At 39.5% G+C, this 26,320-nt stretch overlaps 1 long non-coding RNA gene across 1 annotated transcript in view; it reads left to right on the top strand.

The window, feature by feature from the left end:
• The window catches only part of LOC120496973, a 43,391-nt gene extending 41,633 nt beyond the window's left edge, over positions 1-1,758 (top strand). The window contains exon 5 of the long non-coding RNA XR_005626382.1: positions 1,710-1,758. This is a non-coding gene — a long non-coding RNA (uncharacterized LOC120496973). The remainder of the gene's footprint in view (positions 1-1,709) is intronic.
• Positions 1,759-26,320: the final 24,562 nt, after the last annotated feature.

Here is a 26,320-nt window from a genome sequence, read left to right as displayed (position 1 = left end):
GAGCCTAAAGGACCTCCCACCTCCACAGGCCTTCCAAAGCTGCGTGATAGGTGCCTGATTAGAGGGTGATTTGTGGTGCTATGGATACGTGATTGGTGTGTGATTGGAGTGTGATTGGGCACTGATAAGAACGGGGTGGGTGTGGGATGGGCGCATGATTGGCCTGTGATGGATGAGTGATGGCCACTGGTTCCAATTAAAGCTGAAGTGCAGCTGCAAAATTCCACCAGCACCCACATCTTAGGCACAGCTTTCCTGCCTCTCTTTCTGTATCACCAGGTTAATTCACAGTATGTGCAACTGATTTGGCAGATACATGGATTCCAGAATAACTTGGCACCAGCTGTACATATTATTGGCAATTTTTCAAACCTCTCCATTCATGTGGATCTCAAAGCCAGTCTCCCTTCATTTGTAAGTGCAGTAATTTGCCCAAGTCATGTGTGTTGCCCCTTAATAAAGTTATTTCTCCAATAAGTTTAGACCTGTTGGACAACTTTGTGCTGGAATTAATTATGCTTCCTGACATCCATGGAGGAGTGACTGCCAATTTGCATCTGCTTGCTTTGTGTCATAATTCCAGACCTGTCAATTGATCTTGTTCTGTATATTCTGTATAGTCACACTTTATAGTAATGTGGTTTTTCACAAGTCATGTAAGTTATGCATTTTATCATCTGTAGTTTCTTTGTGTCAGAATATTTGTGCTTCTTTTTTATATCCCAGATACAAATGAAATCCAAAGGTTCAGTAAGTGAGGCTTTATGAATACTGCTGCAAGTTTTCTACTGTGGGGCTTTAAAATACACTAAAAGAACACAGTATTTCATGTTTTGAAGTTCTGCTCTAGTGGAGGAGAAAAATGATGAAACTGGAGAGAAAGAAAATGGCTAGTGGTGAGAGAAATGTGAGGACATGGTGCAAAGGAGTCTGGGGCATCAATTTCTTTTCTCTTAGCTCTTGCACGGAGCTTGCATCTAGTTCTACAGAGTTATGTTTGATATGTTAGTGAAGAAAAAAGAAAAAGTTTGGCATAAATTTTAGGCTGTGCTTCTGCATGGTGCCCATTTCTCCAGTAGTGCCCTCAGCATCAATCATGTCAGCCAGTATTTTCTTTGATAATTCTACTTTCTTCTGTTATGAATGAGCAGACTGGGTCCAGCTCAGGCTGGAATACCAGGCAGAAGCAGCACACGTGAAACTAAATTTAATAATCACATGATACTTTCTGGTGGCTTAGATTTACTAGGGAAAAAATGGGGTTTCTACAATGAGGTTAAACAGGTCTGCAGGTGATATTGCTGGAGCAATAACACACCATCTAATTCACTGAGTGTGCCTTCTGATAGAAGTGTGATGTGCCAGCTGGATAGAATCCTGCTAGGAATGGCTATAAACCTTTTTATTAAACATGATTCAGCTTGTCTTACTTCCCTCTTCCCTCTAGTTCTCAGAATTGCATTTTCTATCCTTTTTATAGAGTAGGAAAAATAAGGTAAAGAATGAAAGATTTCGTCTGGATTATGAACCTCTTTCCTCAGACTTCCTAAATGGAAATTGTTCCTGGAAAGTTTGGACAGTTCCTTTGTTTCCCTTAATAATTGCAAGCACTAAACCACCACAGCAGAAGAGATACTTGTATTGCCATACACTACTTGGTGATTTTGTGTCCATTTTGACTTCTCCCTGTCTCTTTCCCCGTCTTCTAGTGCACAGCTTGTGGAAATATGTCACATTTCTGTGGTGCAGCAGAGTGGGAGGCAGAAAATCTGGATCTTATTACCAGTTTGGCCATGGTCTTCCTATGTGAACATTGGTAAGTAATTTATTTCTGCACTCATAATACAGCCGTGTTAATCACCTACTTCACAGGGTGAAGGTGGCTGATCTGTAGCATTCTTGAAATGTTTCAGCAGTTAAGATGGGACTCCCAAAGTATGTAAATTATGTCTTTGTACTGTTTTTGGCTAGTATGGGTACTTCTGGGCAACCTGAAGCTTTCCTGTGGGACAGAAAAGTGGCTACAGCTGCTCGTGCTCATACCACCCAGATGTCCTGGGACGTGGCTGCATGGCAGCCCAGACCTGCTCTTCAACAGTTCCTCAGGTGAGTCACTGTCATGTTCCACCCTGTTAAGATTTTGGTATGAAACTTGTAGGATTAACAAAGTTGGCAATCACTCTTACGTAAAAATAAAAGGAAAATGCTCTGAGCTCTGGTGAGAAGAATGATCAGAGCAAAGCAGGCTGGGAGAGACCAAGGCAGGTGGTCCACTCCCTCCTGCCTGATGCAAGTTTATACCTGCATGTCTGTTTGAGCCATGCTTTCAAACATGCCACTGATGCACCAAGCTGGTACCAAAGTGCAAATATCAGGATTGAGTCATATTATAATGTACCCTTCAGTCATCTTCTTGTTTTCCAAAATATATAAACTGCATGGGTTAAAGAGTGCTGTCTTCCCCATGCATGTCAAAAATCTCTGGCTCACTCTGTTTGCTCAGTTCCTCTGATCCTATAAATTACGTGTACTGTATTCATTTGAACTCCTACTGCCTTATTTTCCCACTTAGCTTGGCAATGTTAGAAGGGACATATTTTTCCTCCCCTCCCTTATTTTTGTTTTTCTGGCTGTGCATTTTATTTAACTGGTGCTGTAAAATGACAGCATTAATTGTCAGTCTGGCACAAGCTTCATGCTTTACTTGATAGTGGGCACTACTTACACTGGTGTGTAAATGCAGCAGAGACTCCTGCTAGCCTACTCCTTTGAGTGCAGCTTGTCTGTGCAGTGTGTGTAAGAAAAAGTCCCACACTTGGGACTGACAGGGCTTGAGAATAGATCTGGCAAAACATAAGTTTTCCCAAGGAACTGAACTGCGAGAGTGAGCAACCTCAAGGCTCACAGGCAGCAGCCAAGCATCGGGCTCAGATTCAAGCTCTCTGCAAACCTGATGGGTGACACAGCCCAGAAAAAAGGAAGAGGAGGGAAAGCTGCCTCTTGGTGAAAAGGCTATTCCCCAGTTGATTCTGTTTTAGATCTCCATCCAGCAAAGGTGCCTGTGTGCACTTTGTACATTTACTACATTTATACTCCCACCAAGCGAGGTGTGATTTTAGGGTGCTGCCCAATTAATCCCATGTAAAATTATGTCTGAAGATTAGGTGACTTCCAGGACTGATTCTTCACTGACCATCTCTGGATCATTTAGAAGGAAAAAAAAATAAAAAGTGTCTTTTCAGAGCAATCAAGACACCAGGAGGAGTTCATAATATGAAAAATTGACCTGTTTTCCCTCTAATTTTCTAAAATTAGATTCTCAAGATTCTCAAACATTTTATTACAGTTTTTTAATGCTAAGTCTTCCTTGCTCAACTACACTGAAGAGTAAAGGTTTTTGAAGGTGGAGGTGTGTATGAACAAGTTCTAAGGTCTTAAAATTGCATTCGTTGGTAGGGTGTAGGTGGTTTACCAGAGTTACCAAACAATACTTAACTTCCACACAAACACAAGATGCAATTAAATGCGTTCATCTGGTTCATCAGACTGGAATTGAATCAGCTTCCTGAATCAAACTGTGCTTGATATTTGCACATAACATGAAATGATCTCGAAAAAGTTTGCCATGATATTTATTTTTGTCTTTTCCCCAGTTTGTTGGGAACTAAGGGAGTAAATCTAAGGGAGCAATTTAATCAGAATATGGGGGTAAGTAAGTGACGGGAATTTAAAGGAAAAGTCAGGGTTATTAAGGTGTTATGCTTCTGCTGAACATCATCTTAACTCCTCATGCAAGACTTCCGCAACTTCTGCTTTTGCAAGTAACATTGTGGGTCTTCATAGCTGGAAACCTGATATTGTCAGTGGCCTTCACGGGTGAGAGAGCGAGTATGACATGCTCACCTTCTATCGATTTTCCAGATCCAAGGATGCTAATATTTTTCATATGAAATCACACTGGTGTTTACGTTATTTTAGGATTTGAACTCTGTTTTGATGCTTTATGAAGTCTGACATTGCCTGAATAAACAAATTCTTAATAATTGATTAAAAGGCATAGCTGTACCACTTAATCTGTCTGCGCGAGAGGCATTTTTCCTCTGGGAAAGGACCAACCCAGCATTTAGTTAATCAAGTTTTAAAAGCTGTGAATTTAAGCTCTTTGGGATATATACATTACCAATTGCAGGAAGTTGGGAAATAAAAGGAACTTTTCAAATAAAAAGATGTCAATTTAATAGCAAGGGAGCTGGAAACAGATGTTTCACGCAAAGCGTAAGAGTTGTGTCATTCCTTTAGGTTTTCAAAGTCACTTCTTGTCAGATGCATTGGTTAAGAGAGAAAATTAATGAGCTGTGTTAAGTTTTATTACACAATCTTCTGATGTGGGAAAGCTTCCCTGCAGGAACAGCTCTGTGCATGGCTTAACTGATTTAGGCATGCCTGGTGCAGTATTCTCCAGAATGTGTTGGAGATCAAAGTAGGGAGAGTTATTCAGGTTTTATGGCAAGGTAATTAAAAAAATATGGGGATTATTACATATAAATCATACTTGCATGAATTTGCTGGTAAAATAAAATTTAATAAACATTTAAAAAATGAGATCAGAAAAATATTTGGCCACATTTTTTACTATTTCAGATGCAAATCTGCACACTCAAGTCTACAGAGTTGACCTCTTTCTTCCACTGCAGAGAATTTGGCCCAGTTGTATTCTAGTGGTATTTTAGTTTTCATTTACTTAAAGAAAAAAAAAGCATACTGAGCACACTGAACTCTCCTGCTTGTGACAATGTGAAGATGGGCACTTTGTACCAGACACAAAGTGGTGCCAGGTAGAGCAGTCACAAGACTTCTCTGGGATTCCGAGGTGAATTCATCTGAAAATTCATTCTCCTAGAAACAGAGTTGTGTGTCTGAAATTTGTTAGCATATGTTACAGTGCAGACTCTAAGTGAAGAAAAGTTTTTGACCAACAGCTTCTGGTTAAAGGGGTTTAAAAAAAAAAAACTTAGAAAACTGCAAGGACTTTCTGTTCTCAGGGGAATGCATACAAGCTCAGGAAAGATTGTGGCTCATCCTTTCTGGACATGTACAGGAGAAATGGATGCATGCACTATACTCCAAATAGGGCTCAAAAATCCCAGCCTAGAAAGAGGGAGAAATTTTCCAGTTATAAATGTTAAAGTACTGATCACGAAATGCAGAAAACATTTTTCTCTGTGTGGGAGAGAAATGAAGATTATTGTGAAACTTCTGTTTAATCAGAGGAGAGCTTCCACATTTCTGTCACATAAATATGCAGAAAGGATAAGCTTATAGCTTCAGCTGTCCTGAATTCAGTGACACCATATGATGACAGAACACACATGCACATGCCTGTATAAATATATACATAGCTGAAGTCAAAACATATAACACTGTCAGGACTGAGCTTTCTCTCTTTAAGGATGTGCATATGCCCTCTTTAGTCTAATTGGGTTTATGACTCTTCATGCATGTGTATATGCAAGAGATACAAAATACAAGCACAGTAGCTTTTGATGTGAAATAACATTTTCTTGTACCAGCTGCAGGTCCCTGAGAGACTACATGTGAAGTTCACAGTGAAAACTCTGCAGCTGAAGCCCTGGCAACAGAATAAGGAGAACACACTTGGCTGTCATTTTTCCAGTCTTTGCTGCAGTCCTAAATTGCATTAAAGGGAAGCTATTGACTGGCAACTCTGTGCGGATGAAACAATTTTGACAAGGAAATCCTATGTGAAGTTTCAGGTGAAAATCTACCCATGCTTTGCTCTTCTAGGTGATGAAATAATTTCCTGAAGAAGTGGAAGAAACCACCCCATGATGTCAAAATGTTTCAAGGTACTTGATTATGCAATGCTGAACATCTTGGTGTTTGGCATGGTGCTCTCCCACTTCTAATGCTTTACAAAGAATCAATACAGGCTGCATCTAATAGTGACAATGAGTGTGTATTAGAGATATACTACCTGGAACTGTAAACTGATGGGCAGACCTGAAAGTATTGCAGAACTAAGTTTTATCTGCATGCTCCCTCAGTATGCAGAGCTGTTAATCACATGTTCAGTCTTGAAGAGAAGGACCAGAAAACTCACTGAGATTTTGAAACAACAATAATGTAAAGCCTGTTGCAAGGTTTAATATAAAATCTGAACAGTATTCTGTGATGTATCTGGTTCTTGTTTGATGTACTTCTACTGCCACAGTTAATATCGTGTTTGCAGTGCACACATAAAGCAGATATGCCCAGATCCCTCTCTAAAATAATTTAATTATTTTGTAGTCATGCAGGCTATCTTTTCTGTTATTTCTTTCCCACAATTTCTGTAGGCTTTATTTAGTTATGTAAGTTGTCCTTAACAGCTTTCAACATAATTTGCTTTAATATAATTGTAGCAATAGATGGTTATAGAGGAGGCTATAAAGATTCTTCTAAAAATTTCTAAGTAAGAGGGAAGTCCCTCTTTCTTGGGGCTTTCCAAAGTCTGAGAGAAAATAATACTCAAATGAGCTATTCAGAGACCAGCTTTTCTATTCTCAGGTGGTAATGATTGTGTATTTTACTACAGCAGAAAAAAATCACCCTCCAACACACCATCAGTCAAAGCTTTCAAAATATTTCAGCCTCCCAAAAGTAGAACTGAAGTATTTAATCTTTCCTAAAGGCTGGTGCCAGCCCTTCAGACATGTAGTTTAATTTCAGCCTTGCTTATTCTGTATGCTTGAAAACATCAGTAAGCTGAGGATTTTCTTGCCTTTGCTGCAGATGTGGATGTTTCATGCAAGATCTGCAGAGAGGAACATGCCAAGTCTATTGCACAGGCTGTCACGTCTGGCTAAGGTCAGTCTGACTTGAGTGTTCCCAACATATTCCCTTCTTCTCAAAATCCACATGAACGTTCACCTCAGTTGTGTTAAGGTCAAAGGCTGGCTGGCCAAAGCCGTCTCCAAGCATTTGGCTACTTAACATCATTCTTTTACCCTTTGTAGAATGGCATCGTTATTGGAAAAATCCTTGAAATTCTTATCTAGAAGCTGCATCAATATTGCAATGTTATTACTATTATGTTACTGTGGAAAAAGAAAAAATTGCCCTGAACTTTTCTCAACTGTGTTTATGATTAGGAGGCAGCCTACACGAACCTGTACCTGAACAGATTCATGGGCACAGTGTTTCTCAAGGCCAAAACTCATTTTAGAGCCTCACTAGGTTGACTTCAAACATTTCCATCTTCCCTGTTTGGAACAGCTGGTTACCAGCCTAACTGCAAGAATTAAGCCATTTATGGACAGAATTTTGTGTTTATGTACTAACACCAGTGTCAGCAGGAGAATGATCACTGGAGGTGATGCTAACTGTGAAAAATGTAATTGCTCTCCAGTAACAGTGACAAAAGGCTTTAAAGGGGAAGCAAGACCCTACAAAACCTGCTTCTTCTGATCCCAAAAGGATCAGATAAAATGAGGAATTGTCTCTGAAATGTCAGAATGGTTTTGTGATGAGATACATGGCTTGGGCAATCTGATTACAGGCCATCTGCATCTCATACATCCTTGAAGGTGAAATTTGCTCCTTGCCAATTTTTCCTTTGGAGTTGCACCATCTTTTGCTTGCAACTGTCCACACAGATGAGATTTTAATGCTTTTTTATGTAAGGCAGAGCAATTTAGTAGTTTTGCCTGACTGGAGCTGTACTAATATATCTGAAGCAAGGGCATACCTTTCTGACCAAGATCTCTCTAAACCATTAAATGAGTTGAACTAATGTTTAATGAGTGCAATGACTTGGTATTTATCTATAAATACTTTTTCTTCTGAGTGTGCAGTATTTAATGTATAGTTTTATTCATTAAATAATATTTATTTATTAAATAATGTGTTTATGTTACAGGGGGGTACAAGATAGGCTTTATTTATTAGTAAAATGCACCATGTAATCAAGCATGGCTTCATTTAAGCTGTTGTGCACTGAGGACACCGAGGTGCAGTTCTGACACAAGTGTCCAAACAGATATGTAACACTATCCATTGAGATGGTCAATTCACTTACATCAGCAAAGCTGCTGTAAGAGAAGGAAACCTTCTTACATTTTTTAACAAATATTGCTAACGGTGACTGATTTTTAATGGAATTTTCATTGTTATCAGGGTTGGTGTTGTAGAGATAACTCGGATTTCTGATGTGACAATGCAAAGACAGAGAGAGTCTGCTTTCCCTCACCTCATGGTATGCTCAAGAGTTAGGACTTAGGAGGAGTCACAGAGCAGCTTGGCAGGAACCTGGTGTCCAGCTAGTGACAAACCACCACAATTTAAATAGTAGGCTTCATTCAATTATCACATAATCACATAACAATTTACTTTTTACATATATATTTGCAAAACCTTAAAGCACTGTGATTTTAAAGACAAGGTCCAACACAACAAGGAGTGGAACAGCACACTGAAAGTTGAAAAGTGGCCACAAGATGTGCTTTCAAAACATGAAACTGCTTGGTCAGAAGGAGGAATTTCAGTTCTTTGCAATTAACCCCTCTCTAGTAATCTTTCTGCAAGAAGGCACAGACATCTGTTTGTCTTTCCATGCAACATGTGCTGTGGCAGAATGAAAATCAGAAGCAGAGCTAGTTGCCCTTCTACAAACTCCCAGATCCAATGTAAGATTATTGGCATATAGAGTATTTGAGGTGGCACAAAACAAAAACAGAAAACAAAACACAACCCAAATATCCTGAATTCCAGTATGGAAATTATAGTTAAACTTCCCTTGATGCACTTTAAAACCAGCTTGCAGTATTTTCTGCACTTATTCCTTATGCTCAGTGCAGGTAATCAACTGCTTTTAGGCTTTAAACTAATTATCATTCTGGAAAGCACTTTCTAAACCACAGCTGCTTTATGGGCCATCTCCTGTTCTCAGTGAATCACAGGAGTTCTGCTGGTGACTTTGGTGGGAGCAGGAGCAGTGCTAATGAAGTAGTCATATAAAAGAAAAAAACAGGGGCAAAAGTGAACTATCAGTGCTTTGAGGTTAAGGTTAGAAGTTTGCTGTAGTCATTGCAGCAAAATTATTTGTTCTATAGCTTTTTCTTGAAAATGTATGTGCAGCATTGGCTTATGCATATCCTGATCTCTGCCTGTGTCCATGCTCTTGCCACATATTCTGATTTTGGCAGGAACAAATATTAGAGTATATTTTGCTTTGCATTTGCTATAGACAACTTTTTTGGATGCCGTGTGACAGATCAGCTATTTCTCCCCTGCTGTTCTCAAAAGTTTTTATAATATTAATCTTAAAAATCACATTTTTTGGGCAAATTTCTCCATGATAAAGTCAACCATAAAATGGAAGACAAATACTTTTGGGCTTATGAATTCTTCTTTCTCTCAAGCAGCATAATGCTGTTATTCTGAGAAGTGTCTGTGTTCATTGTTTCTCTGAAATCTGAACTTTTCCCACTTGGAGACAGTTAACTCCCTGAGAATCTCGCAGAAACGGTATTAGATGTTGATCTCTTTGTAGGAGAGCAGGGGGAAGCAGACAGCCAGACCACATCGATCCGGGCTGCAGGATGTGTTTAGTGAAAAATCCACAGGCTCAGCTTAGGGTGTCAGCTGTCAGTCTGCAGAGCATCTGTCGGAGGAGGGTGTGCTGCAGTGCTCTCCCAGCGTGGCAGGACGGTGCTATAGATTACAGCCCTAATGGAGCACATCCTGAACAGCTGAGCCGGCTCTCCCTCGCTCATTCAACTGCGAGGGCTGCCTCGCTATAAGAGCTTGGGGGATTAGGTACTCCAAACAGCTGTCTATAGCACCATGGATTTATTTGGGCTAAATGAGAACTTGCTTTCTTTAGCTAAATCAAAATTTATCAGACAGTTTTACTGTTGGCAGTTAAAATAAAATGTGTTTGCTGAACAGTAAACACCTTGTTACTGTTAGGAAGGATTATATAAACAAAAGGCATACACAATGAAGTCGTATGCCAACTGACTTACTGTCAAAATAATATACTGCTGTTAGCGGAATTGTGCTCACTTGAAGGAAATTATAGGCCTAAAAACACATCTTGAATGACAAAGAAGCCATTTTTCCACAAATAATCTTTAAAAAGTTTAATACACTGTGCCTCATAGAAGTGGTTTCAGAGACCTAAGATGCTGAATCCCCATAAGGAATGTTAGGAAAAACTAGGTGAACTGCCTGAGAGCTTCAAAGGTTTACTGAATTTGCATAATGCACTGGATCAAGCAGATTTAACATTTCCCCCCCACGAGATATGTGAGAGATTTTGTCCAACAAAAACTACAAACCCTCCCTTTCAAAATAAGATATACTGTTCTTCTTTCACTTATTACACTGTGTAATTTATTCAACTACAGAAGAGTCATGAGGGACAAAATAAATGTAGCAATCATATTAGACAATTTATGTAGCATAAATAAGCTTCTTTTTAATCCCTGAGAAATTGAAAATAAGGTGGGTATTCCTTTTTGTAATCACAAGGATAAAGGCAGGTCACTGAAAGGAGTTATGGTAACTACAATGAGTTTTGGACTGTTCTTCAGAGAGATTGAAAATGAATTTATTTTCTTTGTTAAGTCCCAATACAGGAAAACACAGGGCTAATATTACATGCACTTTCTCACTCCATTCTAAATTTCACTGGGCAAAAAAGATTTTAATTTCTTCCTAAAAATGGACAAAGCATTTCTTTGAATTTAGGAGTTAAAACACCAGAATCCATCTGAAATTACAGGAAATGTCTTCCACTTGCAGAACCCACTATGTGGCTGTAGACAGGAAAGATGACTACACTAGGAAAGATGGACAGTATCTCAAAACTCAAGAGCTGTAACCTGCATTCCAGCTAACGGTTTCTTAACGATAATTTGAGGAAAGATTTATTATGTCTGCAAATTCTTGCATAAAGCTCTGTAATTTACACAGAGGTGTGTTGTGGAACCTCAGTGAAGCATTTATTAGTATATTTAGGTTTATTCCTTACTATGTCTATGTTTGGAAGACTTATTTTTCTAGGAAGAGAAAATGCTGGAGGTTGAAAAGGGGAATTTTAATGGTGCCTTATAAATTTCCTTTAGCCAAAACTGGCTCCAGGTGAAGTTAAGATGAAGCTTTCCACACATTTCCCAACAGAATTTCTTGCTTCCTTAATGTTATGCCTGACCTTAGAAATGCTCCTTTTTCATATTCTTACTGAAAAGCTTATATAATATTACTTTGTGGACAAATATAGCAATTTCTTTGCAATTACTTTTTCCAGTTCTTTAGGAAAAAGAACCCAGTAATAATCCCTCTGTGTTTTTTGTCATGACTGTGGTGTAATAAAACGTAGAGAGTCTTTAAATCCACCTTCTTACATCTTAGAAAAAAGTCACAAATGGAGAGATTTCTTTTAGTTAATCTTCCAGTAAGAGAAAAATATATCTGGTTATTAAATGTTGCTGCTGTAAATTTTCGGACAAGGTCTAGAACTACCATTTTGTTATGTTAAGCAAAAATGGACATTTAGCAATCTTTCAATGAAAAATCAAGTGTAATATCATGAGGATTTACTATTGGTCTTTTTAAGGCATGTGTATAATTTATATACATGGTACACAAGTGATTTGCCTGGGCTAATTAATTAGGGTCAAACCCATTATAGGTTTACACTGTTAACCTTTGACATAAACCTGAAGGATCAGGAAAGATGATCACCTATTTTAATTATTTTCTGAATTCAGGGGTTTTTTAAATGCAATTACAGACAGGGTATTTTATGGAGAACATGATACCTCAGAATTTAATCCTTCCTTCAAACCAGGCATTAAATGGCTTACTGTTCCAAGAAAAGGTCTGTCATTTATGAAACTGCATGCAAATTTTTACATGTATCAAATTACTTTCTCTGGCATGTGATATGGCACAGGCAGAGCAATGACAAAGGAAGAGACAAAATTAAAGTAAATTCTCCCATGCACTAACATGCTCCAGTGTGAAGCAATTAACATTTCCTGAACAAACTGCTCTGCAAAGAACAAGTCAAGTGAGTAACAGTTGCCTTCAGATTTATTTCCTTTTGTCCACTGAATTTCTTGCATTGTAAAAACTCCTGACACTTAGTGAGGAAGATGCAAGTGCTAGGAGCTTCTCAGACCCCAGCTATCCAGTTTGTGCACGCTCTTTGGCCAGATGCCACCTGCTACACAGAGGGTTTGATTGCACAACTCTACCTGCCCTCCTGTCTCAGCTGTGCACTGACCCAGCTACTGATTATCACTGCTTTTCTAGGAACTTGGTTATCTCTCTGACCTGTAATCCTTTGTCAAATGTGGTTGACATTTGGGAGAGATTTCCAAAGCTAGAAAAAGATAAATTGTGTGATTGCACAGGCTCATTTCCTTAGGGAAGAGTAATACACAAATACATATATATGTATCTGCAGTGATTTATCTGGTAACATATGTATCAAAGCTGTAGGTAATTTGAGATTTTGTGGTAACTATAAATGCTGTGTTCAGAGACTAGCAAAGTGAATTGAACTTAAAAAGTTGAAACACAAAGGAGCTCCAAAAATTCCGACTTTGGATCTGCTGCCAGAAACATAAAGTATGTTACCTTTAAAAATAAGAGCCCTTCTTCCAGATGATGTGAGTTTCACCTTTAAACCAGGATCAAACTATTTTCTTTGTAAAGAAACCTATACTTTGGTTATTATCTCTCATTACTCTCCGTGGGACTGAGGCACACAGCCTAAAATTCTCTAGCAAAACTCACCATTGCCTCCAGGTAGCTGCTTTTCTGGACTTCCCTAGCCTTTGCTCACCTTACATGTTAAGTTGACAGGCCTGTCATCACTCCCAGCCATCTTTCACTGCCACACCAATGTCCTAGCTGTCCTTCCTCTTGGTCACCATTCAAGCAATGTCCAGCAGTTTTATTTTTCATTGAAGGGAGTCAGTGGTTTGCCGCTGTTCTGGGTTTCTACCTCTGGCAAGCAGAGGAATGCACATCTTTAGCTCTGTTGGCTTTACTGCGTGTTTTGCTGAGCTGTAGCTGGTCCATGTACCTGCTGCTGCAGTGCTGCCCCCCAGTAACTCTGTGGGACTTCTCTTGCAAGGTGACCTTTTCTGTGTTTCAAAGACCTGGTGCTAAGGCCACTCAATACTTCACCAGGTGATCTTCGCCTGCTATTGCTCCTCCTGCAAAAACCACCACCTTGGCTTTGTTGAAGGCAGCATTTAGCTTTCTTTCTTAGGTGGTAAAGTCCATGATTGCTGGTGACAGTCTGGCTCCCTGAAACCAGTGTCCCCTCTAGCTCCAGTAAGGGGACGATCAGGGACAGCAAAACATTCGGTTAGGTTTGGTTCTGTTAGTTGACTTGAGGTGTTTGCTTCCAAGAGAAAACTTTAGGAAGAAGTTGCTGGCTTGCACACAAAGGATGTTTGCCCAAGGAAAGAACGTTTTCATCAAAAGGGTTTTTCAGGAAGGCACACAATATCACCTATATTTTCTTTCAGACATGCAAGCAAATTAAGTCATATCAAAGACACTTTATATGTTTTGAATTGCTAAAAGCACCATAGCTCTTTAAATAATTGCCAGCCAGAATATGGGTTTGCATGTTTTTGGAAATGCACATTAGTCTTGACTCCCCTCCAACTGGAATCAGTGGGAATTTGGCCAACTATATCAAAGGAAACAGCACTGGGACATGTAAGTTTGATGCAGATGGCTGATTATTGAAAAATATGTATTTGTATGCATGTGAAACAGGACAAAATAAACCCAGGAATACAATCCCCATTAGATTTAAAGAAATGTTTGGAGTAATTTTTTTTCCAATTCTGCTCCAATGGTTCTTGTTCCAGAGGAGATTGAAAACTATGCAAATAGCTGCCCTTCTCCATTTCCCACTTTTCAAGATGGCAAAAGTTTCAGGCAAATCAAATTGATCTGAGAGATTACTGGCCCTGTGGAAACTGAGAGCATATCAGTATGATTAGGACTTTTCTCATGATTACTGAAATGTCAGACTTTTCTCTTGATTTGGCCTCAGATGTACACTTTGATCCTGAGTCTAAAATATTTTCTGTTCTAATGTATTTATCTCTAACCTGAACCACAACCGGCGCAGTGGAATGTGTGCTCTGGGATCTGCAGTGAGCCCTCTAAGCCACACTATCAGCACAGAAAGGCTGTAAGACAGATTTAAGCCACTGGAAAAGCAGCAGTGCCCTTTGTCTCCCTGTATGTAACATCAAGGGAAACAATCTGGCTAAAAAGGGCTGTGAGCACAGCCCTTGGGCACTGGGCATCTATATCTGGAGGGACTCCTTCATGTATAGGGAAACTGCACCAGAAAGATTCATGGCTACATGCAGAGGATGTATTAATTTTTCTTTTCTCCCCCTCTGCCTTTCTACAGAAGCTCTAATCACAAAACATGCCATTTTTGTCTGAAATGATTTTGCGGGAAATGCTGTGGATTTATGCAGATTACTTTATACCACTCTTGGCAGTGTCAACAGGATTTGAGTACATTTCTGTTTGCAGTGTTCATAAAACCTGGACTATCTGCAGTTGCAAAAATACATAATAGATCTGGAGGTGTTTGATTTACTTTCTGCGTTTTGATGTTCTACTAATATGCTGATTCTCGGAACCTGTATCTTTTAAACTATCACAGACAACCCTCAAACCACCTCTTATTAAAAAAAAAAGAGCCTGCACTGCATTGAAACCCCTTAAAATAAATAGAAAATAGCTTTTTTTCCCCTTCCAGAGCACTCACATTTGCTCTTTCAAAATTAGGATTCAGCAAATAGTTGGAATACATCTGTACTCAGAGGAATCCACATCAGATCATAAATTTGTTCATGTTAAACACAAACATATGAATGCACTCTTATATCCAGGGACCATGGAAGGGTTTAGAATTTGCACACTTTACTCTGTGTAATGCCAGGGCAATGTTTCACTCATCTATGTAAATAAAAACAGGCTTGTTGCATTAAAGGCATAAGTATCCGTATGCTCTGCATAAACATCACAGGATTCAATTTTGAGAAGGAATCACATAATTTGTCATATCTTTTATTGTGATTGACTTCAGTGACGGGCATACACAAACATGTGATTTTCCACTCAGTGTATCAGTGTATATCTTGGTGTGCCTTTGCTGCTAGAATAACAGGAAAAAAGATTAACCTCAGATATGCAAATAAGCTTAATTGAATAAAACAAGACAAATTGCCCCTTCATTGGAGCAGTTCCTGGTTTGGCGGTGTTGCATGCACCACAAAAACACTGGGAAAGGGCTCGTGTTGCTGCCTCTCATTCCTTCCCTGTTTTTTCTGAGGCTCGTGGCAGAGCTGTACTGGGGTGAGAGTATCTCAGCACAGTCAAACACTGTAGGCATAAGGAATCCCAAATGTACTATGTTACCCCACTGCAGTATAATTTAGAGATGTGAATTTACTTATGCCTTGCAGTCTTTCCCAAGAGCCTCAGTTTGGCAACTCAAAAGAAAAGAAACCCAACAACGCCTCCCCACCCAAAAAACCCAAACCGAAAACTTCAGCCTTCACCATTAAAGTTTATAACCCTTGTCACTGCAAAGAAGAGGGTAAATGTGAGAACAGCTGACATGCAAGGCCCCGGGGTGGGATCTCTGCTAAGACCATTAACCATGTGTTGCACACTGCCATTGCTGGCAGTTGCTCGCGTGGGCTGGCAGCGCTGGTGGCGCGGGAGGCGCCCTCAGAAGACCTCTCTCGTGCCAGCTGGGGCTGCATCTATGTTATACCATTGAAAAAAACCCAACAGGGAATGTTTTGGTATGGTCATATTGTTAAAGAAATGCGTCTTAAAAGCAGCATCCTACTTATCAGGGAAAGGAATCTGGAGGGGAAAATTTCTTAAGAAGTGTCTTTCCCACCCCTGAAGCTTCATTCTTCCTCCCTTCCCTGGAAAAATAGCGGACTCCAAAAAAATCTATTTGTATGCCAGATGTAGGTTTTGTTAAGCCATTTGCTTTTTGTGAGTGTTGGCCCTCTCAAGTCTACTATCTATCTTCTTTTACTAAACAGATAAAGAGGATTTCCTTCTATAAAAAATGTGCAGCTTAGGGCCCAATAATAAATAACCTTACTTGTAAGACAACTCCTATTGAAGCCAAAGGAATTCCTTGTTTGAAAAGCACTTGCAAGATCAACCACTAGGAAGAGAAAGCAGTGAACGATGGATGGCTGCAATACTGGGGGGAAAGAAGCAAAATTAAAATATGAGGGATAGGAATATCCTGTGACAGATAATGAGAATATTTAGGTGCCGGGGACAGTTTTGGGTGCCATGGTGTGAGAAAGATATGAAACTATTAGAGAATATCCAAAGGAGAGCAATGAAGATTGTGAAAGGCCTTGAGGGGAAGCTGTATGAGGAGCAGCTGAGGTCACTTTGTCTGTTCAGACTGGAGAAGAGAAGGCTGAGGGGAGACCTCATTGCAGTTACACCTTCCTCATGTGGGAAGGGAAGGGGCGAGCACTGATCTCTTCTCCGTGGTGCCAGTGACAGGACCCAAGGGAATGGCCTGAAGTTGTCAGGGCAGGTTTAGGTTGAATATCAGGAAAAGGTTCTTCACCCAGAGGGTGGCTGGGCACTGGAACAGGGTCCCCAGGGCAGTGGTCACAGCAGCAAACCTGGCAGAGTTCAAGAGTTTGGACAGCACTCCCAGGCACATGGTGTGGTTCTTGGGATTGTCCTGTGCAGAGCCAGGAATTGGACTCAATGATCCTTGTGGGTCCCTTCCAACTCAGGATATTCTATGACTCCATGATTCCACCAATTCCAAAGGGCCAATTCCATTAACTTACACCAACAGCGATATTAATCTTATCCCATAATTTATTTTCTGTTTTACTTGGTAAATGTATGGTCTTTGATTAAGATTGCTTCAAGAGTTTCTTAGGTGACGTGGATTTCCTTGTCTAGGCTGGATAGTGCTTTGGCTCTCCAGGCTGAAGTCAATTCATCATAGAATCATAGAATGGTTTGGTTTGGAAGGGACTTTAAAGATCCAGTTCCAGCCTCTCTGACATGGGCTGGGACAGCTTCCACTAGACCAGGTTGCTCAAAGGTCCATTCGATCTGGCCTTGGACAGTTCCAGGGAACAAAATTATTCAAACTGAAACCTTGAAGGACAGTTGATCATGGAAAAATCTTTCTAGACTTTTAAAATGCTGAGCTGGTTTCTTGCCATCTCTGCCCTTAAAGCAGTGGTAGCCTGTTGTTGTAGCTCTGTGATGGGCTGAGCACACAGGGCTGGTCAGACTCAGTAGAGAGAAATAGTCTGTGTGTAGATAGGAAAAAGAAAAGTTTCTGAGTGCACAGCCCTTCTTCAAGTGAGCAATGTAAGTGGATGAAGCTTGGACCAATAATTCCCAAGCTATATTCAGCTTGACATTTTTTCTTTATTTTTTAAACTCCAAGAAGGGATTTTGTGCTCAAAAGTGTGTCCATTTGTTCAGTTCCAGGCAATCTAACAAAATCTAGCAACCTTGCTCACTCTTGAAAGGACAATCACCATCATGCAGCATATTTTAGGCTAAATCTGGTCATAATAATCAGTGCAAACTGTTTATTAAATAAGCCCCTTTTCTTGGCTCTTGAACAATTTCTTTATAATCCTGCTTTTGACATTCATAATTCTTGTGTCTGTGAAGTTTGCAAACATATTTGATCTGGGAACAGCACATACAGAGTTTGTACTTGCTACTCTGAATTTGCTTATCCAAGCGTTGTGATTGATCATAACTCCATTTTACTTGTTAACTGGATGATTTATGTGTTTATAAAGTGTATCTGCTTCTCTGCTTCCTATGCATTCAATTCAATTTATTTATTAAGCCAACCTCTGCTACTGGCCCAAGATATATATTCTACAGATATTTACAGAGAAAAATTTTCTTTGAGAGCGTGCAGAAAATAAAATGCAACTAGAATTTCCCCAAAGCTGAAGGAATACTTTTTCTCCCCTGCCCCCCTGCCAGTGTTTAGACAATGGAAAATTCAAACACCCAAATTAAAACAGTATTAAATATACATACTTTTCTTTCTTCTATTTCTGTCCTTTCTGTCAAATTAATGAAGTATTATAATATTGTCATCTTAAAATAATCCCAAGTGCTAGGAATAATAGTTTGCAAAATGTCTGTGAAATGGCACTTTCTAAATGGTGAAGCAAAGGACACTGAAGAGTTTTGGTCAAGACTTACTCTGAGAGTCAAACACCTATATTAATCTCTGCATGGAAATCACTTTTAAAAACATATTTGGTGCAAATTTCATGTAACTTTCTTGTGCAAGGAGCCCAATATTTTCACCAGCCTTCTTCAATCTAACCCCAAATTTTTAAGTTGTGAGGACTTAGGACATTTATAAAGACTATGGGGAAAAGGAAGCTAACTCTGAAATAGGTGTGACAGATTAAGAAAAACCTTTGCATTACTGAATATATTCAACTTTTTCATTCCAGATCTGTAGAGTCTTCCTAAGGAATTGAATTCATGTGTCTTACTTACAAAGTGCCAGATAAAAAAAGGTCTGCATTCAATTCTGATGAGTCCTCTGTGAATTGCAGCTGAAAGTGAGTACTATGTTACTGTCATTCACAGATTTGTTTTGGAATGGTCTCCTCCAAAAGCATATACAAAAATATATATTTACTGTTATGTGTATGTACATAAATGTATATTAGCTCACATGCACTCTCATGCTGTGGGAAAAAAGCCCAGACAACTAAATAATCACAAAACATAGACTTTTTCCTATGCACTACTAGAAATTAAAGTAAATGTTATGCCTGTGGTCTCCTTTAGTTTCATCCTGGATGGTTCTCTTAGCTAAAATACATCTGTTGTCAGCACTATGAAGAAATAAAATCTATGGTTTAAACTTAAAATGTGATGGGATATTGCCTGGAATGTTTTCTCATATAGACAGTGTTATCTGAGTCCTTCCTTGGCAAGAAGTTCAATCTGGAGACAGTTCTCAGATAGTTTCAGCAGCTTAGTTTGCAATGCCTCTGGAAGCAGCACTCTGTTGTCCTCTTAAGGAATTCTCCCTCCCTAATCCTTCAAACTTTTTCATCTTTCGGGAAATTCACATTGAACAAGAAATCTCCTTCAACTACTATTAGCATTTCTGGAAACCAGTTGTAGAATTACCTTTTTCTACTGCCATTGATGACACAATCTGTGCCTAGAGGAGCCACATGCACTTTGTCACCCACGGGCCCTCGCTGGTGGCTGCAGCACCCCGAGGTGCAGCCTGGTTAAACCTGCAGTGATCAGAGATCCTGTGCCCTCGCATTTGTTTGTTGTGCTGGGGGAAGCCACTGCCACGAGTTGTGGCACTTCAGTACACAGATAGATGAAGCCTTTCATGACCTATGAAGTGCACCTAAAAACTGATCACATGGAAGAGCTAATTCACAAATTTCAGAGGCTTTAAAGTTTTTTTTTCTACTTCTTTGGTTTTTTGAGAGACCAGCACTCATAAAGCAGCATAGAGAGGATATTACCATAAGGAAGCAAGTAGAAAATTTGTAGGTTTGCCTCTAACAGCTGGTTTGGGAGGAACCAGCCATTAAGACAGAGAAGGAGGAATGTGGGATGGGGGAGTGAAAGGGAGATTGTAATAATACTCATAATTAAAATACTGCATTCTAGCTGCAGATTTCTGGAAGAAATTTGATTCCATGAAGTGCTAGAGGCCATGAGTGAAAATTCTTTCATAAGCAGGAAGTGAGAGAGGGAACTATAAGGAAATATTTTGTTTATTTTGGCCATCATTCTAAAAAGCCTAGGCTAAAAGCAAAGAGAAATGAAAGAAAGAATACTGATAAATGATGTGTGAAAAGTACCCAAAATTTTTGGAAACTGCAAAGCCTAATTTACTAAGCACGAGTAATTTATTCATGTGTTGTCCCGGAACTAATCAATATTTTGCACTTTATTAGGAATGGAAGCTTGTGTTGTCTCTTTCAAACATACGGTAGTTGGCTGATTAATTGAGTGGTTTGTTCAGTAGTATGACCAGCTGTTATATATGGTTTAGTAATTTTTTGGCACTAGAAGTAAACAGGACTTTTTTTGTCTGTTTGGCTGGGCTAAATAGGAAAGCACATAGCCAATAAACCTAGATCTTGTTTCAAATCCTGAATTTTGTTTTAAATGTATAATAACCCTAAATGTGTTTCTATGTTTCTAAGCAACCTCTCAAGATGCAAAAATAGATAATGATTTTGCTGTGATTAAAAGCTCTTTTGATGTACTTATTTTGCTTTACCAGTTCCCCTCTGACTGGCTCTAGCCACTGCTAAAGAGAAGTTGAGGCCTCCTTGAGGCCTGGTTTTGAAGGTTCTGACATGTATTCTTGGAATAGGCCTCTTTTCCTTCTGGAATAATATCAAGGAGGTAACTGGAAAGTGCTAGAGATGCTGAGTACGAGCTCAGACCCTCCAAGGAATATCCCTGCTAACATTAGAACTGTGTAGCATGTGAAAACTATGGGCATTATAAAATGCACAGGGCGGGTTGAGGAGGTGAATGGAGGTATATTCAAAAATAGGGCAGGCTGGGTGGCAAGGGGCATGGGACTGCAGTTTCCTCAAAATACTGGATCATCTAAAATGTTTAAAGATGGCTTGTGGCCATGAGAAACATGTTTATCAAAATGCATCCCCATGTCTGGGGATGGCATGATTTAAGTGCCAGACTTTCATTTGGATTTGTAAAGCTGAAGCCCATCCATGTTTATGCTTGGTTCCTTGCTGAGCCTGAAGATGTTTTCGGGCCGAAGAATGGCATTGTGTAGTTTCCATTGTCGGCTGTCACACTGCATATGTTTTGGGACTGATCTGAAGTTTTGTTTGACATCATGACTTTTATAAGAATCAAAACCCCCAAATCCCTCAGATGAAATCCATATGGCTTTGTTCACAGGCTGAAATAAAATCATGCTCACAGCCTTTACTGCAACTGAGGGATATTTGGTGGGAGTAGTTTTTTGCTTAATAAAAGCATAACGTTCAAATGCTTGAAATGTGGATATTATTAAGTACCTGCTCTGTGAGAATAACTCAAATGCTATTTTATTCCCTGCCCTTTTGTTAGTTCATATGCACAAGAGTCAGATCTGAGGCTGACATGAAGAACGATCTCCGCAGCCTGGCATGGACCCAGCTTCACCTAAACTCTGTTTTAGATATTATTGGGGGTTTGTCTGCATTTTGGCTCCTTGCAGCTCAGTGCTGAACATTTGGCATAATGTGTGGTAAGGGTTATTATGATACACAGAGGTGAGGTAATTCACATAATTTCTGCAGTGTAGGCAAGTTTGCTTGGCTGCTAGAGCGGTTAGAGCAGGAAGCTTCCCGGTGTGCTGAGATGCTGATTACTGAGGGTCAGGCCTGCACTCACCATGACATCATAAAACACAACCGGGGGCTGATTTATTTAAGAACTGTCATGTCACTGGTTTTGTCAGCAGAAAACCAGAGGACAGACAAGGTGAGGGGGAGCAGTAGGCTCGCACAGCACAGGATTTATGTTGAGGAAGAAAACACTGATGGCTCTTTTGCCAATAATGTAAGAAATGTTTTTTAGTCACCAGTGGGTCTGAGGCATGGAGTGGCACTCTTCTTCCACTGTGTCATTTCCAAAATAAAGAAAACATTAATAGCATGTCTGGCAGGAGAGGAAAGACAGAGACAGAGCTCTGGGCAAATAGTTAAACCTCCTTAGCCATTGCATTTAGCAAATCCAACCCCACTTGTCATTGGAAACACCTGCAGTGTGTGCACATCCATTGTAGTGCCTTCAAAGGCGGTGCAGTGTTGCATGAGAAAACTTTCCCAGTTTGTCTTCCAGAAACAGCCGTGATCAAATGATGCTTGCAGTGTCCCACTGCTGGGCTTCTGCACCACCTGCTCCAATTCCTTGTGCAGGACATGATATGTGGTGCTGGATTAAGCATGCCAAGATTGCTGGATACTGTTCCAATACTCCAAATGCTGTGTGAGTGGTACAAAAGTGGCATATTGGAGGCCTTAACCTGACCACTTCTGTAATTACTTATCAGAGAAATAAATAATTCTTTCTTTCTCCTCACAAAAATTGAGTTTGCTTCTTGAAGGTCAACACATAAGACACCCCCCCACCAAATTAAAAATAAATTAATAAGACTCAAGCACCACAAAAGCAATGGAAATTCCCATTTGAATGAGACTGTAGAATGATAAAGGTGTGTATATTTATAAATGGACAATGCAGATCTCCATAATGATAGGGTACATCCCGTCTTTTCCATGCATGTGGTTGTAAAAACATGTAAAAAAAGCTTTGCACAGCTAACATCTCACTTTAAGACTATTTTCCTGCCTTGATTCACTAGACTTTAGCTTCAACTCTTTAGTATATTTTCTGGAAAATGTATCACTTCTTCTTATGCCAAAGTGCTCAGTGTTTGGTTTGATACCCTACTGACTAAGTTATTTTTTGTAGTTCAAGTATTTGCTTCATCTGGCTGCCTCAAACCCTTTTCAAATGTGAATTAGGACCTGCATCAGCTAGGAGGTACTATTAATAAGGGCAAATGAGACAGGCAGCTTCACTCATTTCCCTGAAGGCCCTGAAATATGGGACTATAAATGCAAAAAATACCTGGTACCTTAACTAAGTAGTACTGCTGAAATCAATGTTTACATGCAACTTGGTAGAAAAAATCTCCAGAAGAGTGAGTCTAAGCTGGGGTAGTATACACATATATCCCTTAAAATGGGATTTATCAACCACTCTTGAATTCACTGTTACACATTTTTCATCTTTAAGTTAAAATCCTGTTTCAGGGTGATAAGGGCTTGCATCAAGCACATCTCTTATCCATAGGTTGCTCCTATACCCAGTTAGAGATAGGGGGCATAACGTCTGAAATTTTTTGTTCATTTTGTACTTGAGAAAAGCACAGAAGAATTTTGATGAGAGTATTGGTATCTTTCAGCACTGTTACCAGAGGGATGCTGGAGAATATTTTCCTTTCCATATTGCATACAGCAAAGACAAGTGGAGAACACGAGGCGGGTCTTAGGTGTCCCTCTCTTTTCTTACTTGTGATGATGCCCTGAGCCAGGGAAAGAAACAAATGCACGGAGTGCATGTTTCCATTTGGATGTGCTGAAAGCAGGCACCTTTTAGGCAAAGGAGAGGAAGCATCTCTATCCAGATCCCATTCTGTCAGTGTAATACTGCCATTCACACTCAGGTCCCAGCGTCTTTGCTCTGTTTAAAAATGGTTTAAATTGTTGCAGAAGGGTTTTTTTTTTTTTACATTCTGAAAAATATCTGGGTTGCTCAGAGCAGTTCCCAGCTCTACATCAGAGGAAGGTTTGACTGGAGAGAGAAGTGGAAAATTGAAGCTCTAATTGAAGTTAGTGGGAACTTAAGATGCTTATCTTGCAAATCAGAATATACCTGTCTCTAGTGTTAACTCCCTTGATTTGAGAAATATTTAGGTCTTTTCAGGATAGTTTCATTTAAAAAAGTAAAAACTCACAAACTGTGTAATTTAAGTTTCCCTCCTTGTTGCAATCCTGTATTTTTATGGGCAGTACATGGAAAATCCTGTGTTGCCACAGGCAGCAAGTGGAAGTGGATACATTAGATTTTTTTTTGTTTAATTTTTTTTTTTTGGTCTCAGTAATGAGTCTTCTTTTCAGGGTACCTTGATTTTGGCCTTATTCAGGGCTGAAGGACGGGGGCCAAGCTGTGAGCTGGCAGCAGCCAGAGGGCTGTGGCTGCTTAGCAGAGCCACAGCTTGGCTGTGCCTCCTCCTGTCCTTCCCCGTGGCTGCTCAGTGCCCAGTGTGGCCTGGGGGCTCCCCAGTGGCAGAGTCCAGGCAGGTCCAGTTCTGGTGAGAGAGTGGTAGAGGTTAAAATCCATCCCTGTCCTTTCCTCAGAGGACTAGAGATGTTCAGACACTGGTCCCTGCTCAAACAAATGATTGCTATGCTGAGAGATATGGCAAGGTTACTGCCCAACAGACTGTTAAAGAATTTTATTTCTTCAAATAGGATACACCCTTAGACTCTGTATATGGGCCAGACAGGAAAGAACACAGGGGCCAGAGAGAGAAGGGCTTTCTTAGAAATCTCATTCCTCTGTATTTCTGTGTGGTTTTAGCTGGCAAGCATGTATTTAATATTCAGGTTATAATGGGCCTCCCTAAGTCAATGCAAAGAAATCGTATCTTAATGAACATCAGTCATTACAAAATCGCCACAAAGGACAAATTTTGCTGAATTTTAACAGTCCCAATGACAGCTTGTATTTAAATCACAGTATTTTCCTTAAATTCAGTCTTTTTTTCAGGGCTTAGTTGCATAGTAATGTGACTGGACAATTGCTCCTGGTATATTAATGAGATGGAGATTTTTTTTTTCTTAATGTGAAAAAATTTTAAAGGACTTATGTCAATTATCCCTGTCTCCCTTTTGATCCTAATTTAAATCTTAGGCTACTGAACTTAATACTGGTAGTATCATTAATTTGCAGCATCTCTGTTTTTTTTTTTTTTTCTTGAAATGAATTGCAGAAGGCCAAGAACTGGCAAACTCACTCACTAAATGGTGATTTGTATTGGTGGTGGTCCTTGGTTGTCTGAAATCAGAAGCCCAGAAATACAAGAGGATTTTTTCCAATCTTGATCAATGCTGTGTGCGAACCCTGTTTATTTAAAAAACAGCAGATAGTTGAGTGTTCATCATTCAAAGGGAACTTTTTATAACTTTTTCCTCTAGGTTTGGGCTTGCTTTCTGACCCTACTGCTCAAATAAACAGCAGGGTTTGTTGCTCTTTACATACCAGCAGTTTAAGTTCTAAAGCCACTTTTACTGACCTGAGATCAGATAAATACTCTCCTGGGAAGTTTTAGGGTTTTTTGCTGACAGTCAGTTGGATTAGGAAGGGTACAATTTTGTGAAAAGGCAGAAAAAAGTAGAGATGTTTCTTTCCTTGAAAGATAATTGACCCTTGCTCTTTGCCCTGGAAACAGGGGTGAGGGAGCATTTCTGCAGGGTGTGTAAAAACGGTCGAGCAGCTTTTCTTTTGTGAAGAAGCCTAAACCAATCTACTTCAGTTCTGTGGTCATAGAAGACCTTGACCTAAGCTTCACTGGAATTACCAAAGAAACTGAGTGAGCTTCAGCAAGTATCAGATGGGTCCAGAAAGCAAAACTGTAGGATATGGCTTAGGTATTTAAAAAACCTTCCAACAATCAAACACAACATGCCCAAACATAAAACTACCAAACAAACGAGCCCAGAAACTCACAGATCAGCTGCACTGTCTTCCCAAGTCAGCTTGGAAAATACTGATAATCATGAAGGATCTCTTGCTTCTAGTTCTCACAGCACAGTAAAACATAGGCAGTGACTGTGGAACTAAGGAAAATCCTCATGCATTTCAGAAAAGATCTGAGGACTGGACAGAAAGCACCTATGTAATTCAACTTAATGTTCTTCTATATAATTCTTCTCTCTGCCTCCTCCTACTCTTTTACTTCAGTGTTTTCTTGGAGAAGTTTTGCCTGATCTGAATTAAAGGAATAATATTTTATACTCACTGGAATGCTTGCCTGTTTTACATCTCTGGATGAACATTAAAAATGTGCATTACTGCTTTTTTCTTCTTTCTTGCTGTATGTGAGTGCCAGATTTATCAGTTCTGTTTTTCCCAATGCTGGAAAATGAATTTGCTTCAAATTATAACTGTTTGAATGGGACCAGTCCACAAATGAATGCCATTACTGTGTGTCTACAATAGGGCCAAATCTCTGATCTCAAATTCAATTTTGAAAATGAAGAGTTGACTCTAATAACTTCAGTCAAATCACCTTGGATTTACACCAGGGAAGAAGAAATCAGAATCTGGACTTTCATGTTTGGTCTGGGAAGCATTTTGAAATTCTTGTGGATGAAAGATACTAAAAATGTATGTTATTATTATGTTATTTTTTTTTCATATCCCACTTCACATCACAGGACTGACCATATATTTTAGGATTGTTCAACCCACATTTTCCCTAAATGTTACCCCTTTAATCTGATGATTATAGCTCATTCATGTCATAAATCTACAGTTAAGGTTAAGCAATCACGAAACCATTCTCTTCAGTAGTGTCCTGGGAAATGTGAATGAAATCTATTCAACCATTTTTTGAACTAGAATATGG

The sequence above is a fragment of the Passer montanus genome, unplaced genomic scaffold (genome assembly GCF_014805655.1).
Source record: "Passer montanus isolate IOZ18808 unplaced genomic scaffold, ASM1480565v1 scaffold12, whole genome shotgun sequence".
Taxonomy (NCBI): domain Eukaryota; kingdom Metazoa; phylum Chordata; class Aves; order Passeriformes; family Passeridae; genus Passer; species Passer montanus.
The sequence above is the reverse complement of the archived record's forward strand: the minus strand, read 5'-3'. Positions and strand labels throughout refer to the sequence as shown.